The following is a 15,738-nucleotide window of genomic DNA, read 5'->3' as shown; positions in this document are numbered from 1 at the left end:
CTTCAAAGCGGACTCTAGTCCTTTACGGGGATTCCAGCCCAGTTTAGTGAGGAACTGAGTCATTTTAGGGTCAACCTCTGGGGTGTCACACACCTTGTTGGGCACCAGAGGCCTAGGACACTCCGCCCTCAATTTGTTGCGGGCCGCTTTGCTTAAGGGTTTTCTGACCCAATTTTCCAGGTACGTGGCAACGTGGTCGGCCGGGAGCCACTCTGCCGACCTCGGATGGTGAAGGTCATCCGGGTCGAAGAGTGGGACCCCCGAAGGATCCACGAGGGATGGCCCCGCAGCCGCGGGGTTCCTGGTCCCTGTCTCGCCTCCGGGCATCTCTGCCTGAGCAGAGGAAAGGAGGTCAAGAGCGCCATCGGCGGAATCCGCATCAGAGTCGGTATCTGACTCGTTCATAGCCTCCTCATTTGACCCGATTTCTGAGTCGGTGTCGCTCTCAATCTGTGCTCTAGCACATTTCCATAGCCGCGCCCGTTCTGCCTGGCGCGGAAAGGCTCTTTTGCGTGGATGGGACACGCTTTCTGGGGCGACCGAAGGTACGCCAGTCATGGTGTTTCTGGAGGCAGAGGAGTGTTTGGATTTACGGGCAGCCTTTTTGAAATCCCCTTTAGACACCTCTCCCTGGGGTGTCAAGGTGCCCGAGAGTTGCTCGTCTGAAGGACGGGGCAAGAGGGCTTGTGAAATGGTGTGGGAGAGGGTGGAGGACATAGACCCCATAGCAGCCATAATGGCGTCTGTTACTGAGCGCTGTAGCGCTAGAAACTGTGGTCCACCGGGGTGGGTATTCCCATCCGCCATAGAAGGCGAAATATCTGAGGTGACCGGGGCCTCAGTTCTGATTACTGGGGTATCCGACTCCCCAGAGTGAGCGGACCCGGTAGATAGTCTGGGTTTAGGCATGATGGAAATAGGAAATAAAGGACGTATGGGTTAGTCACCCAAACAAACTAAGCAAGGAAAAACGCTCTCACCAGGGCCCAAACCAGTGACACACTAAGAGGTAGGGACAGGATGTCAGAAAATGGCCGCCGGGAATCTCGCGGGATTCGCGGCACCCGCGAGATACGCGGTAAAACAATGAAACAAGAAGGAGTGCGCAGAAAGGCGCTCGGGCAGAAGAAACGGACAGAGACAAGACTACATAAGCAGGAGGTCTGGGCCCTGAGGCTAGTGTATAAAGAGACAATACTAACCTTAGAAATAAAAGACTAAATCAATACAAGTAAATAAGAGAAAATTATCAATGAACAAAACAGTATATAAGCGAAATATGAGGAGAAAATATGGCATGTACTTATCTTTGTGTCAGAGCAGCAAAGAAAGAGGGAAATGGAAGGGAAGTGCTGCCTGTTATACTGGGACCTGAGGGGGAGGGGCCTATGTTATCACATGTTCATCCTTTTTTCATTCTGTTTGTTTCCTTTGCTGCTATTTGTCAACAGTAAAGAAAGGGATATGCAATATGAGCCTCCGTGTCTTGTTATAAAATTGCTTTTTTCAATACTGTTGCTAATTATTACCCACAAGCTGTTGTTATTACCAACAGCTAGTAGATATTTACAAACACCAAATACCAAAAGGTTTCCAACCTCCTGGTCCAGTGTTTGCAGCCTTTTGCTACTCACATATATTCCTACACCTATTGTCCATCTTTTACTGTCAGCCTACTATCAACTTGTTCGTAGAACTCTAAAAAGTGGAGCATTGTGTGTGTGTCAATGAGTGTCAGTCTGTGTGTGTCAAGGACTGTTTGTGTATATGGATCAGCTTTTAGGTCAGTGTGTGTCTATACGGTCAGTGTGTGTATATGTATATATGTATTCATTATGATTATTGGTATCTATATAGCGCCAACTACCGTATTTTTCCATGTATAAGACTGTTTTTTTCTATTTTTTTTCGTCTAAAATTGAGGGTCGTCTTATACATGGAATGTCACTGCAGGGGTTAAAAAAAAAAAAAGACACTTGTGCACAGGGCCTGACAGCCAACCAACCTAATCGTATATGGCTGAAGCTCCTTCAAAAATCTTATTATTAAGCTTATGGTACTTATTATTAAGGTATGGTACTTATGGTACTTACTCAGCGCAATTTGGGCACAAAACTTGGCTACTTGCTGACAGAACACTCAGCTGACTGTTGGGTACACTACTGTCAGGATCCTGGGCTGTGTTGTACAGCTCTGCAACCTTCTGACATACTTGAAGCAGAGGTGGCACTTCTTCGTGAATTTGATTGATTGTGTGCTCGGGTCTGGGAGATCTTGCGCAACCATATGCTTCCTCGCATCACTCTGGACCACACCAAGACCTCACGGCTCTGGACTACAGATAGACGTCGCAGGGTGAAGCCTTGCCCGGACATTCCCATATGGTACCGTGAGCAGAGGGCTTTGTTGCCGCCAACAGCAGGACGGCGGTCCAGGGAACCAGTGTCTGGACATGGCCGGAACTCGGGGAGCGGCCTACCATAGTGTGAGGGGGCCCGGAACCGGTGGGGACTTTAGTGCTATAGATGTTTAAAATATGTATTTCATAATTGAGGTCGTCTTATATATGGAAAAATATGGTAATTCCACTGATCTTTACAATATTATATAAAGGGGGGGAGGGGTTTACAATAAATGAGACAATAACGCAGGAACAATAAGGTAGATGAGGGCCCTGCTCAAACTTGCTTACAGTCTACAGGAGGTGGGTTACAGAAACACAACAGGGCAGCAAGGGTGACAGCCACCATTCAAGGTGGAAAAGTAGCAGAACTGGAGGTGAGAGTGGAGTATGGCTCTTTAGGAGAGCAAGAGTCATATATGATAAGTATAAATAAGTCACTCTAGGAGACCATAAACATTTCTGAACAGATGTGTTTTGAGTGACTTCTTAAGCAATTGAAGACTGGGGAGAGTCTGATGGGATTAGGCAGGCTGTTCCAAAGAAAGGCAGCCATCTGTGAGAAGTCCTCCAAGCACGAATTAGCAGTAAGGCTGCCAGCACCAGACAGGACAAGGTCGCCGGCAGAGTAGACAGACCGAGTAGGGGCATTTCAATGAATCAGTGAAGAAATGTGAGAGGGGCTAGAGTTGTTTAAAGTTTTATAGGTAAGAGTTAGTATTTTAAATTGATATCTATAGGATGCAGGAAGCCAGTGGATCAACAGAGGGGCGAATTATGGGAGGAGTGACGGGTGAAAAAGATCAGCCTCGCATCTGCATTCATTACAGATTGTAGCGGGGCTGTTCAGCTTCTGGGGAGACTAACTAGGAGAGATACACAGTAATCCATGTGAGAGATTACCAGAGCATGAACAAGCTCCTTGGCAGCATCTTGCGTGAGAAATGGACGCATGCAGGCAATGTTTTTAAGTTGGAATCAACAGGTTATAGCAACATACTGGATATTGGGCTATGTATATATGTAGATTAGGCTGTGTGTGCTTGGTAATGAGTGTTTGTATGAATGAGTTAGTATGTGTCAGTGAGAGTTTGTGTGTATATGGGTAAGTTTTCTCTTAGATCGTTATGTTTATACCTGGATCCTAAGTGGCCATATAAATAAATGAGTAATCCAGCTCTGACACTCACAACACTCACAGAAACAGAACCCAGAGCTATAGAAGGGGGCCAAACATGTATTCCTGACCCTATAGTGCTAACCCAACCATTAAGGTGGCTTGCCCCCCCCTCCCCCTTAACCTCCGATAAAAGTTTAAAACTCACCTTATTTCCAGCGCCGTGCGGGTCCTCTGGGGCTGGTTCCGCCCAATTTGTGATATCATCAAAATGGCCACATTTTTTGCAAATCCAAAGCATTGTGTTGGCTAAAATCAGCATGGGAGCGGGGCCAAATGCAGTTTTGGCCAATCAGGTGGGTGCAGAGCTGCAGACCACGTGGTAAGATCTCAACCCGCGGCAATGCTCTGATTGGCTGAGATCGCGAGACCCACCCAGTCTGCAGCTCTGCACTCGGCATAAAAGGCAAGCCGCCGGCCCCCCTCCTGTGTCGGGTCCTTGGTCCGCCATGTCACACTGCCCTGTCACACTGGCAATTTAGGCGGCTGCGAGGCCCCCATCAGCGCGAGGCCTTAGGCGGCCGCCTCAATTGCCTAATTAGAAGGGCCGCCTCTGAAGGAGTGGCCACTTGGAGGTGTCCCTAGGGGCAATGTAAACACTGCCTTTTCTCTGAAAATACAGTTTTTACATGAGAATGCCTGAAGGCAATGATTATACTCACCAGAACAACTACATTAAGCTGTCGTTCTGGTGACTATAGTGTCCCTTTAAATCCAGCTCATCAGCCCTACTTTACTCCCTAATGCTGTTACCCAGTGACGGCTCTTGAAAATAGGACTATACCAAGGCCTGCCTTTTATGGAGTCCAGCATCTGGTGGACCAAACTTCTATTACAGATGCAATGTATTTTTTTTTTTTTTTTTTTCTGAAATCCACTTATCATCTGTTTTAACCCCTTAACGACCGCTGACGGTTCAGGACCGTCAGCGGTAAAACGTGCGTTTGGACCGCTGACGGTCCTGAACCGTCATAACGGTTTTGGGCTACTTACCTGATCGCCGTCGGTCCCACGGCGGCGATCAGTGCTCCACCCGGTCCAGGGGGGTTGCCTGTCTGCCCAGGCAGTCCCCCTTCGGCAGATCAGGACCCCACGGCCATGTGATCACTCGATCACATGACCGCAATAGGTGTCCATGTGTCTGCCTGCAGGGGGACTGTCTGTGCTGACAGGCAGTCTCCCTGCAAGTGAAAAATCCAAAATAAAGTGTAAAAAAAAAATCTGTGTAAAAAAAAAAAAAATAATATGTGTATATATATGCTATATATACATGTATTATATCTATATATACCTATATATAATATATGTATATATATCATATATATAATGTCACACTAAGTGTATTTTTATATTTATATATACGTATATAATTATAAAAATACACTTATATTTAAATTACACACGAATATATACAATATATATAATAACTATATATATGGTATATATATATTATTATAAAATACAAATAATATGTTAATAAAAATAAATAACAAAAAATAAAAATAATTTTTAATAATTAAAAAAAAATTATATATATATATTCAGTTTTATTCTAACAGTATTTTGATATTGATATATATATATTTATATCAAAATATACTTAGAATGTAATGATATATATATCTATGTATAAATAAATAAATAAAAATAATACGAAATATACATATGTCCACATACATAATTACATAAATAATTTCATAAATATACACGTAGACGTCAAATATATAAATATGTATATATATTAAAATTCTACGTGCATATTTATGTAATATTTTTACCTAATTAAGTAATTTTAATGATTGCAATTTGAGGGACCTGCCTGCCAACCCAGGCCAAAAGTCCAGATAATTTAATTTGCTAGCACTGTGTTTAACCCTGTAACTTTCTATGACACCCTAAATCCTGTACGTGGGGGTACTGTTTTACTCGGGAGACTTCGCTGAACACAAATATTAGTGTTTCAAAACAGTAAAACATATCACAGCGATGATATTGTCAGTGAAAGTGAAGTTTTTTGCATTTTTCACACACAAACAGCTCTTTCACTGAGGATATTATTGCTGTGATATATTTTACTGTTCTGATACACTAATATTTGTGTTCAGCGAAGTCTCCTGAGTATAACAGTACCCCACATGTAGAGGTTTTATAGTGTTTGTGAAAGTTACAGGGTCAAATATAAGGCTTGATTTTACTTTTTTTTTTTTATTGAAATTTGTCAGATTGGTTAGGTTGCCTTTGAGAGCGTATGGTAGCCAAGGAATGAGAATTAGCCCCATGATGGCATACCATTTGCGAAAGAAGACAACCCAAGGTATTGCAAATGGGGTATGTTCAGCTTTTTTTAGTAGCCACTTAGTCACAAACACCGGCCAAAGTTAGCGTTTTTTGCATTTTTAACACACAAACAAATATAAATGCTAACTTTGGCCAGTGTTTGTGACTAGGTGGCTACTAAAAAAAACTGGACATACCCCATTTTGAATACCCTGGGTTGTCTACTTTAAAAAATATGTACATGTTAGGTGTGTTTCGGGGATTTATGACAGATAACGGTGTAACAATGTCACTATTGATACATTTAAAATATATATATATTGAAACAGCAATTTCCTACTTGTATTTATAGGCCTATAACTTGCAAAAAAAAGCAATAAAGCATGTAAACACTGGGTGTTTTTAAACTCGGGACAAAATTTTGAATCTATTTAGCAGTTTTTTTCATTAGCTTTTGTAGATAAGTAAAAGATTTTTCAAGTAAAAGTCCAAAAACATGTTTTTTTTTTTATTTTTCACCATATTTTATTATTTTTTTTAAATACAATATATGACATAATATATATACTGGTATGTAAAGAAAGCCCTTCTTGTCGTGAAAAAAACAATATATAACTTGTATGGGAACCGTAAATGAGAGAGCGGAAAATTACAGCTAAACACAAACACCACAAAAGTGTTAAAACTGCTCTGGTCCTTAACGTACAAACATCGCAAAAACAGGCCGGTCCTGAAGGGGTTAAACCAATGTTTTGTTTTGTTTTGTTTATTGCAATTAAGGGAGGGAAATGCTGCTCCATCAGCCCCTATATACTAGCCTCCACTGGCTGACACATATCAAAGTGACAGCTGTATCAAACATGAAAGGATACACGTCTGAGCACCTCGTCATCAAGTTACAGCACCAACAGTTAAATTATAGTGTTAATCTAAGCACTATACCCACTTTGCTTGATTGTAAAGGTTACAGTGTAGAATACGCTGAATCTACTCTCCCTTCTGAGATTTGCTTAGAATTGCAACTTTAAGATAGAAAAGTAAGTATTTTTTTAATTTTTGTTTTTTTTACATTACTGTTTCACTTACATAAGGGACACTTACATATTAGGGGTGTGACTGGGGATGTGTTCCGGGTGATTGACGGTACTGAGAAATTTTACGGGACATACTAATTAAAATATAAGCAATTAAAAAGTTGATTAAGATGTTGGTACTTAGAATGCATCTTTAAAGATGTCACTTCTGTTATGATAGTTACAGTCGGTACTCCACACGCGGTTAGCCTCAGTCTATGCAACAACATTCTATGTATACATATAATTCCATGTAATATATAGAACCGTGGTGCAATGAAATAATATTGCATTTGTGAGTATTTCATTAGGAAATTCCTTTTTGGCTACTTAGGAAGGTAAAATGGACAAGAAATGGACAATAACGGTTGACATAACTATTGTGGATGCTGGTACTCAATTATTGTTGTATCTAAGGGAACAAAGGAAAGCAATCGACAAAAATATATATTGCTAGCCTTCTGGCAAGCAAGGAGTTACTAAATCAGTAAAGATGGTTGTTTCATGTTTTAGAATGTAGAACTACTCTTGTATCAGCTGACTGGCTTATACAACAGACATGCAGTAGGTCAATCTTAGCTCAGAGGTGACTGTTGATTTCCTATATGATGCACATCACTTTATTGGTATTTGTCCCCTGTGGTTGCTTCCTAACCTTCTTAACCCTCTTAAATGTTAAACATTTTTTCCCTTTGCTTTTTAATGTCAGATTTTTTTTTTAAATCTCTGACATTGCTAAAGTGAAAAAAAAATCACATGACATTTTCAATATTTTTAGCTTTGCAAAGCAATTAATTGTCAAATATTGGACCGAATGAATGAATCGGTCTTGTACCCACAGTATTATACTTTATTCCTTAGGGTACAGGAAGACCTAATTGTCCGAAACATGCAGAGGCAATTTTCATCAGTTGCTGTCTGAGACAAATATGAATTGCTTTGCATGTAACGTTACTTGTGCTCAAACTCTAGCAAAGCTGGTTTCACCATAAGGTGTCATAATAAAGGCTTGAAATGAGGCATCAAATGGGCTGAGTCCATTATACGTCCCTAACCATTTAGAATATTCATTTGTTGCTTTGCTGTAGGATCACAAAGGAGGCAATTCTCTACTGAAGCAATAAAATGTGTAAAAAAAAAACCTCCAATTTCAAATAAACTTTTGGATATAGTTCAGTTACAGGCGATAAACTGTAAACCTTTGATTTTTTTCTTTAAATTATTTTTTACTTTGGGGAAATACACTCCTGCTGTCGTTTTTCTTTAAAGCACACACAAGGATTTTTATCTATATTTCCAACCCCCTTTTGCCTATGGTCGAATAACTCCAGTAAGTCAGTAATTGATATCATGAGGAAGGTGTGAATATATAATATTTTAAAGGGTGATGCGTATACAGAGGCTTTTGAATTACCGCTATTTAAAATCTACAGGACAAGACTGAATGCTTTTTATTCGACATCAGACTCAAATGTTAATTGTTCAATTACCCCTGAAATATATCTGTATCCAAGGTCCCGGGTGACGAAGTATATGCGAAAGTAGCATTTGAAAACATTCTCTTATTTTCCATTATCTGACTTTTATGTAGGAAATACTTAGTTCCACAATAATTCAATTGTTTAATTGAAATTTTGCTGCTTGTTCTTTACAGAAGGGAAGTGGAGCCGGGTTATCTACATGTCAGTGTTCTTAACAGAGAATAAGTACCATCTCACAGGATCCTAGGAAGGTTACTGGTTTGGAGCCCCCCCCCATTCTTCACATAGTAATGGTGAATGGGCCAATTCTAATTCATGGTTTAAGGTCTCAGAGTGTAGGGCCCTTGGGCCGCTGCCCTGGAGCTATGGATCTGACTGTAATAGGGTCCACCCTGAACATCAAAAGATCGCCCTGCCTATCCATGAGCCCCCTCACTTGCTTGAGGGAGTGTGGTGTTTTCTACCATTATTGGTTGCAGATCACTTTAAGAGCTACCGGCTGGCCCCCTGGTGCTTCTTGATGACTGAGTGCCAGGACTGTGAGGAAACTAAAATGATCTGCACCCGAGTTTGTTGCAGACCACAACACTCCCCTCCTGGACCACAATCTCATTTCACCAGGAATCCAGTACAGAGTGCTCTCCATTGGACTAAAAGTCATCTGCTGGCAAAAGGCAAGCAGGTTGATGGCAAAAAAAAAAAAAAAAATTTCTCCACAAACATCCAGCCTTTCCACTCATCCACAACACAGGGACAGTCAGACTACATGCCACATACATCTCTCAGCCTCCTGCACACACACAATACTAAGTCACTACATACACTCTTACACAAACACAAAACATTCTCGCCCACATATACAGTGAGGTAAAAAAAGTATTTTATCCCCTGCTGATTTTGAACATTTGCCCATTGACAAATAAATGATCAGTCTATAATTTTAATGGTAGGTGTATTTTAACAGTGAGAGACAGAATAACAAAAAACAAACCCAGAAAAACGCATGTCAAAAAAGTTATAAATCCTGTACAATGCACACAAATACACAACACATCAAATCCTATATCCTGCCTGTGGTCCGATGCAACATTAATTTGACTTTTCCTGGGCCACTGTTTAACTCCTGGTACCCTATGTAGCCACCTCAGGTCTGTTTGTGGTCACACTTATTCTGGTTCAAAATTCCTCAGTGGAGTGTGGTCTTTTGTCACATTCTGCTCTGTTCTGTAGAGATGTCTGGCCTTGGCTTCTGGTATCCAGTACTCTTATTACAATTCTTGTTTATTTTTTCTTGGTTTTTCTGGTTTTCTATTCCATGTCTGGTTTTCTTTTTGGTGGGTTTTCTGGGTCCATTCCTTTATTCCGTTCCTGGAATTCCCAGTCTCTTGGATTCCTTTAAATGTTTGTTTTATGTTGCCACACCCTTTCCTTTTCCATTAATCCTTTTGTTTCAGTTGGCTCCTGCAAGCAGTTGTTCCAAGTCCTCTGACCCTTTCTTGCAGGTAAGTGCTGTGTGTGTTTTATTATTGTTTATTTAGTCATGCATATCTAGGCAGATAGGAACCCACCGTGATTGGAGTACTTTGCCGCAGTGGTGGGATGCATACATCTTGGCCATTTATGTATGCCTAAATCTCCAATGTTTTACATATATAGTACTTAGTTATGTCTCCTCTTGTTTTGTCTCGTTTTATTTTGTCTTGTATTCCCAGTTCATGTACAGTCCTTTCCTGCCCTGTTCTTGTTTTCCTCATGTCTTGTGTACATGTTCTGGGTTCTGCTTTCTGTCCTGCTCCGGTTCTGGGTTCTAATAGTTTTGCCTTTTTTTCATGTTTGGTGTCTATTCTAGTCTTCCCTTGTTTCTGTACTGGATACGGATCTGCTGCAGAGCCTCCTAATCCAGTTCCTGGGAGGTCTGCATATTGTCATCTGGCACCTGGGATCTGCAGAAGCTGCATCAGGGCCCTGGTATGTGGCCGCACAAATGCTGGTGCTCAACACCAGGGGGCGTGCGGTTACCCTGCACCAGGCCCTGATAATCCATTTCCACACAGTGACTCCTACTATCAAGATCAGGCATACTGGGTCCTGGTAATCGGACCACCACCCTTGACATCTTTCTGCAACCGCTGATTAGGAGGGCCAGACAGTTCCAGCCACCTTTGCTCTCATTACCCAGCCCTTCATGTCAAATAAGTAGGGAGAAGAGACTGGCAGTACTTGGGCGAGAGCACAAGGTTGTAGGTTCCAGTTTGTGTCATCAATGCTTCACTATAAGTAGTATTGGATTGGACAAGAAGCCAGAAAGGGACACCACTAGGCTTATGTATGCTGCTGCAAGTGGGCAGAAGCATAGAGTGAGTCTGAGCAATTAAAAAAAGTAAGTTTATACCTTTTTCCCCCAAAATATTTTAATTTAATTTAGGTAAGGAGGGGCTGCATCTAACTAATGAGGAGAGCAAAAAAAACAGGTCGCAAGAGAATACTGAGCACATGCACCAGCTAAAATAGCCTGGCCTTTGGTGGGTCCCCGCTCAGTTCTCAAGCTGGCTTTAGCTCATCTTGTGCCATTACAGAAGGAACATCTCTGAAACATATCAGACTGGTCCCACCCATACGGGCAGTCCAGATCTGAAATGCCAGCAAATTCCCTCTGCACAAGAGACACAGCAACCCCAGACGATCGTTTCAGCCTTGGTAGGCATCATCAGTGAGGCAACGTGAGCAAGGGGTCCACGTCTGGATTACCCTTTAAACTTATGGAGAGCAATAAACAGGTCGCAAGAAAATACTGAGAATGGGCAGCAGCTGAAATGGCCTGCCCTTCGGTGGGTCCCCGCTCAGATCTCAAGCTGGCTTTAGCTCATCTTGTGCCATTACAGAAGGAACAGCTCTGAAACATATCAGACTGGTCCCACCCGTACGGGCAGTCCAGATCCAAAATGCCAGCAAATTCCCTCTGCACGAGAGACACAGCAACCCCAGAAGATCGTTTCAGCCTTGTTAGGCATCATCAGTGAGGCATAGCTGATATTTCTCTAATGGTGTGTAGAGATGTCGCGAACATAAAATTTTCCGTTCGCGAATGGCGAACCGCCATAGACTTCAATAGGCAGGCGAATTTTAAAACCCACAGGGACTCTTTCTGGCCACAATAGTGATGGAAAAGTTGTTTCAAGGGGACTAACACCTGGACTGTGGCATGCCGGAGGGGGATCCATGGCAAAACTCCCATGGAAAATTACATAGTTGATGCAGAGTCTGGTTTTAATCCATAAAGGTCATAAATCACCTAACATTTGTTTGGAATAACGTGCTTTAAAACATCAGGTATGATGTTGTATCGATCAGGTAGTGTAAGGGTTACGCCCGCTTCACAGTGACAGACCAAACTGCCCGTTTAACGCAACGCAAACAACCGCAAACAGTCCATTTGCACAACCGCAAACTCCCCATTTGCACAAGGTTGGATACCAAGCTAGCTATGTCATGATGTAATACCCCAACACGCAGAGTTTAGGATAGCAAGGGACAAGACTAGGATATAACTTATTACCTGGACTTAGAATGGCCAGACTAAACGTCAGACAGAGATAAAGCGTAATCAGAAATGAGACGAGGTCATGGTAACAGAGAGACTACGAAAACGAGAACAAGCGAGAGTCAGGTAGATGGTAATCAGTCACACAGGCAAACAAGACAGGAAAGGGTTAAAGATAAATTCAGAGTCAAGAACAAAGCCATGGTCAATACCAAAATAAACAAAATAGATCAAGGAACGCACTAAAGGGTACTGACACAGAAACCACGATAGGACAAAGTGGATAGGGCTAGGGAAGTTTAAATATCCTTTAACATTTGATTGGCCCACGTCATGCCTACGCCCCCAAAACGTTTGTGTGTGGGGGTGCTGGAATGACGTGGGCCAATGGGAGCCTGAATCAACTTTTGGCTCCCACTGCCCCTTTATGAGCGAGCTCGTGACTCGAGCCGTGCCCATAGTGCCAGGTGGGCCACATGACCGATCACTGCGGTCAGTGCAAGCGGCTAAGTCAGAAGAGGAGATCAAGCCGCATGCGGCTCGTGTGGAGGCAGGAGTGATCCAGCCACGCGCGGCTCAAGCTTAGGAGCCAGGTCGGTCCCAGGATAAGGTAAATACAGCCACAACCACTTATCCCAATCACACACCTTTCCTAACGTCCTATCCCATTAAAAGCATATTACCGCGTATTTAATAAAACAGATAAACCCCCTACTTCATCCAGATTACCGATCGATGGTTCGATATTCTGAGCCCTCTCTGATTTACTGTACACGACTATTCGATATTCCCACAAATTTTATATAGCATTTTATGTTTGTTTGAGACCACCTTAAAAATATTGGATATCGCTAAAAATCATGATCACTATATACTTTCTCTACAAACCGCTAAAACAAACCAAACTACTCATCCATCCGCTATACCACTTTATCACACCTAGAACTAGTGCCCAGTTAAAATACTTGACTCTTACTTAACCACACTCAGTCATGCCACACACATTTCACCACTACTCTCACTGAATCCCTCTGACTACGGCTAAATTCATCTTCTACATCAGAACACTACTCCTAAGATTGGGTTGTATCCATGTCTCGGGTCTTTCATTTAGAATAGGGGCAGCTTTGGTCTCCTTCAACACTGACACTCCAGTGCATATTATTAAAAGATTGGGCAGATGGAAATCCTCAGTCTACAACCAATATATTCCTCATCCCGAGAAAGAAATGAGGAAAGCTTTTAAAAGTTTGGCTTTGTAAATTTGATGCAATAAGTGTGTTTTTCTTTAATACCTTTTCACCCTCTTTGCATGAACCCGATTTACATATATTACTAATATGTTTCTGAACATATATATTATATTATTCACTTATTCACTCACTCACTCTCTGAGCCGGCCTAAGACATCATGCTGCCTGGGTCCAACGATAAATGACTATGGGGGATAATGTATAATAAACACAGGTTACTGGCTATGGGGGGGATAATGTATAATAAACACAGGTTACTGGCTATGGGAGGGATAATGTATAATAAACACAGGTTACTGGCTATGGGAGGGTAATGTATAATAAGCACAGGTTACTGGCTATGGGGAGGATAATGTATAATAAACATAGGTTACTGGCTATGGGGGGATAATGTATAATAAACACAGGTTACTGGTTGTGGGGGGGATAATGTATAATAAACACAGGTTACTGGTTGTGGGGGGATAATGTATAATAAACACATGTTACTGGCTATGGGAGGATAATGTATAATAAACACAGGTTACTGGCTATGGGGGGATAATGTATAATAAACACAGGTTACTGGCTATGGGGAGGATAATGTATAATAAACACAGGTTACTGGCTATGGGGGGGATAATGTATAATAAACACAGGTTACTGGTTGTGGGGGGGATAATGTATAATAAACACAGGTTACTGGTTGTGGGGGGATAATGTATAATAAACACAGGTTACTGGCTATGGGAGGATAATGTATAATAAACACAGGTTACTGGCTATGGGGGAGATAATGTATAATAAACACAGGTTACTGGCTATGGGAGGATAATGTATAATAAGCACAAACACACAAAAAAAATAATTAAAAAAAAAAAAAAAAAGAATGCAGCTTCAGAATTAATCTAAATTGTATGCTGTCTAGGAGGTGGGAGGGAGGGTCTGCTGCTGATTTGCTGGAATGTGTCTGCTGACTGTGAGGTACAGGGTAAAATTTTACTCAATGATGACGAATAGGGGGCGGACCGAACATCGCATATGTTCGCCATCCGAGGCGAACGCGAACAAACTATGTTCGCCAGGAACTATTCGCCAGCGAACCGTTCGGGACATCACTATTTCACAGTCAAAAAAGTGTTGTTTTTTTTTTTTTAAATGTACACTACTGTTACACCAGATATGAGTTGCACTGGTGTGACACTGTGCCCTGGCAGGCCCTGAAATGCACACGTGTGAAGGAAACTGACTGCTATTATTTCACAGTCAAATTTCTATTTTTTTTTAATGTACACTACCGTTACACCAGATATGAGTTGCACTGGTGTGACACTGTGCCCTGACAGGCCCTGAAACGCACACGTGTGAAGGAAACTGACTGCTATTATATTACAGTCAAAAAGTTTTTTTTTTTTTTAAATGCAAGCTATTGTGACACCAGATATGAGTGGTGGCACTGGGCAAGTGGGCACAGTATACGCTGTGAGCCTGACACACACGCTGGCAGGCAGGCAACTGAAATTAGATTGCACAGAAAAAAAAAAAAGCAGACTGATGTTCTAGCCCTAAAAAGGGCTTTTTGGGGTGCTGTCCTTACAGCAGAGATCAGATGAGTCCTTCAGGACTGTAGTGGACACTGAATACACTAGCCTCGCTATCGATTTCCCTATTAAATCAGCAACAGCTACACTGTCCCTCCTCTCACTGAGAATGCAGCTTTCAAATGAATCTAAAATGGATGCTGTCCAGGAGGTGGGAGGGTCATGGAGGGAAGGTCTGCTGCTGATTCGCTGGAATGTGTCTGCTGACTGTGAGGTACAGGGTCAAAGTTTACTCAATGATGAGGAATAGGGGGCGGACCGAACATCGCATATGTTCGCCCGTTGTGGCGAACGCGAACAAGCTATGTTCGCCAGGAACTATTCGCCAGCGAACTATTCGGGACATCTCTAATGGTGTGTTTAGAGAGAGAGAGACCCCTTTCTTTGATTACCCACTAGTATACTCAAAAACATGTTTTAGCACCAGGGGTGTTTATGTGCTTAACATCCTGATTAGTTCCCATTGTGTCACTGCAGTCTCCCACCACTTCCACACTGTTTTACATGTTTTGTCATGCCTTTATACTATATAAGTATACTGTTTTATACGCCTTGTACTGTATAAATATCCTGCCTGTTGGGTATAGGGTACCAGAGTAGAAAGAGCTATTTATTTATTACTGGCATTTATAAAGCACCAACAAATTCTGCAGCGCTGTATAATTAGTGGAGGACATACGATATACACAGACAAATACAAAAGGTAGAGAGTGCCCTGCCCGTAAGCTGATATCTCCGCGCAGCACACACGTCACGCTCACGGGAGTTAGAGAGAGGGAAGAGCTGTAATGTGCTCCTGCAGTCTGCTGACCCCCTCTGCAAATACAGGGAGCTGGTGGGCCCCACAATGCCACCGGACCACAAGGGATGGAATCTCCCCCCTCCCTGGACCAGGTAAGATGCAGGGAGGGGGGAATAGCTTCTATTACATTTACATTATTACATTACATGCATA

The sequence above is a fragment of the Pelobates fuscus genome, chromosome 3 (genome assembly GCF_036172605.1).
Source record: "Pelobates fuscus isolate aPelFus1 chromosome 3, aPelFus1.pri, whole genome shotgun sequence".
Classification (NCBI taxonomy): domain Eukaryota; kingdom Metazoa; phylum Chordata; class Amphibia; order Anura; family Pelobatidae; genus Pelobates; species Pelobates fuscus.
This window is presented reverse-complemented; position numbering follows the sequence as displayed.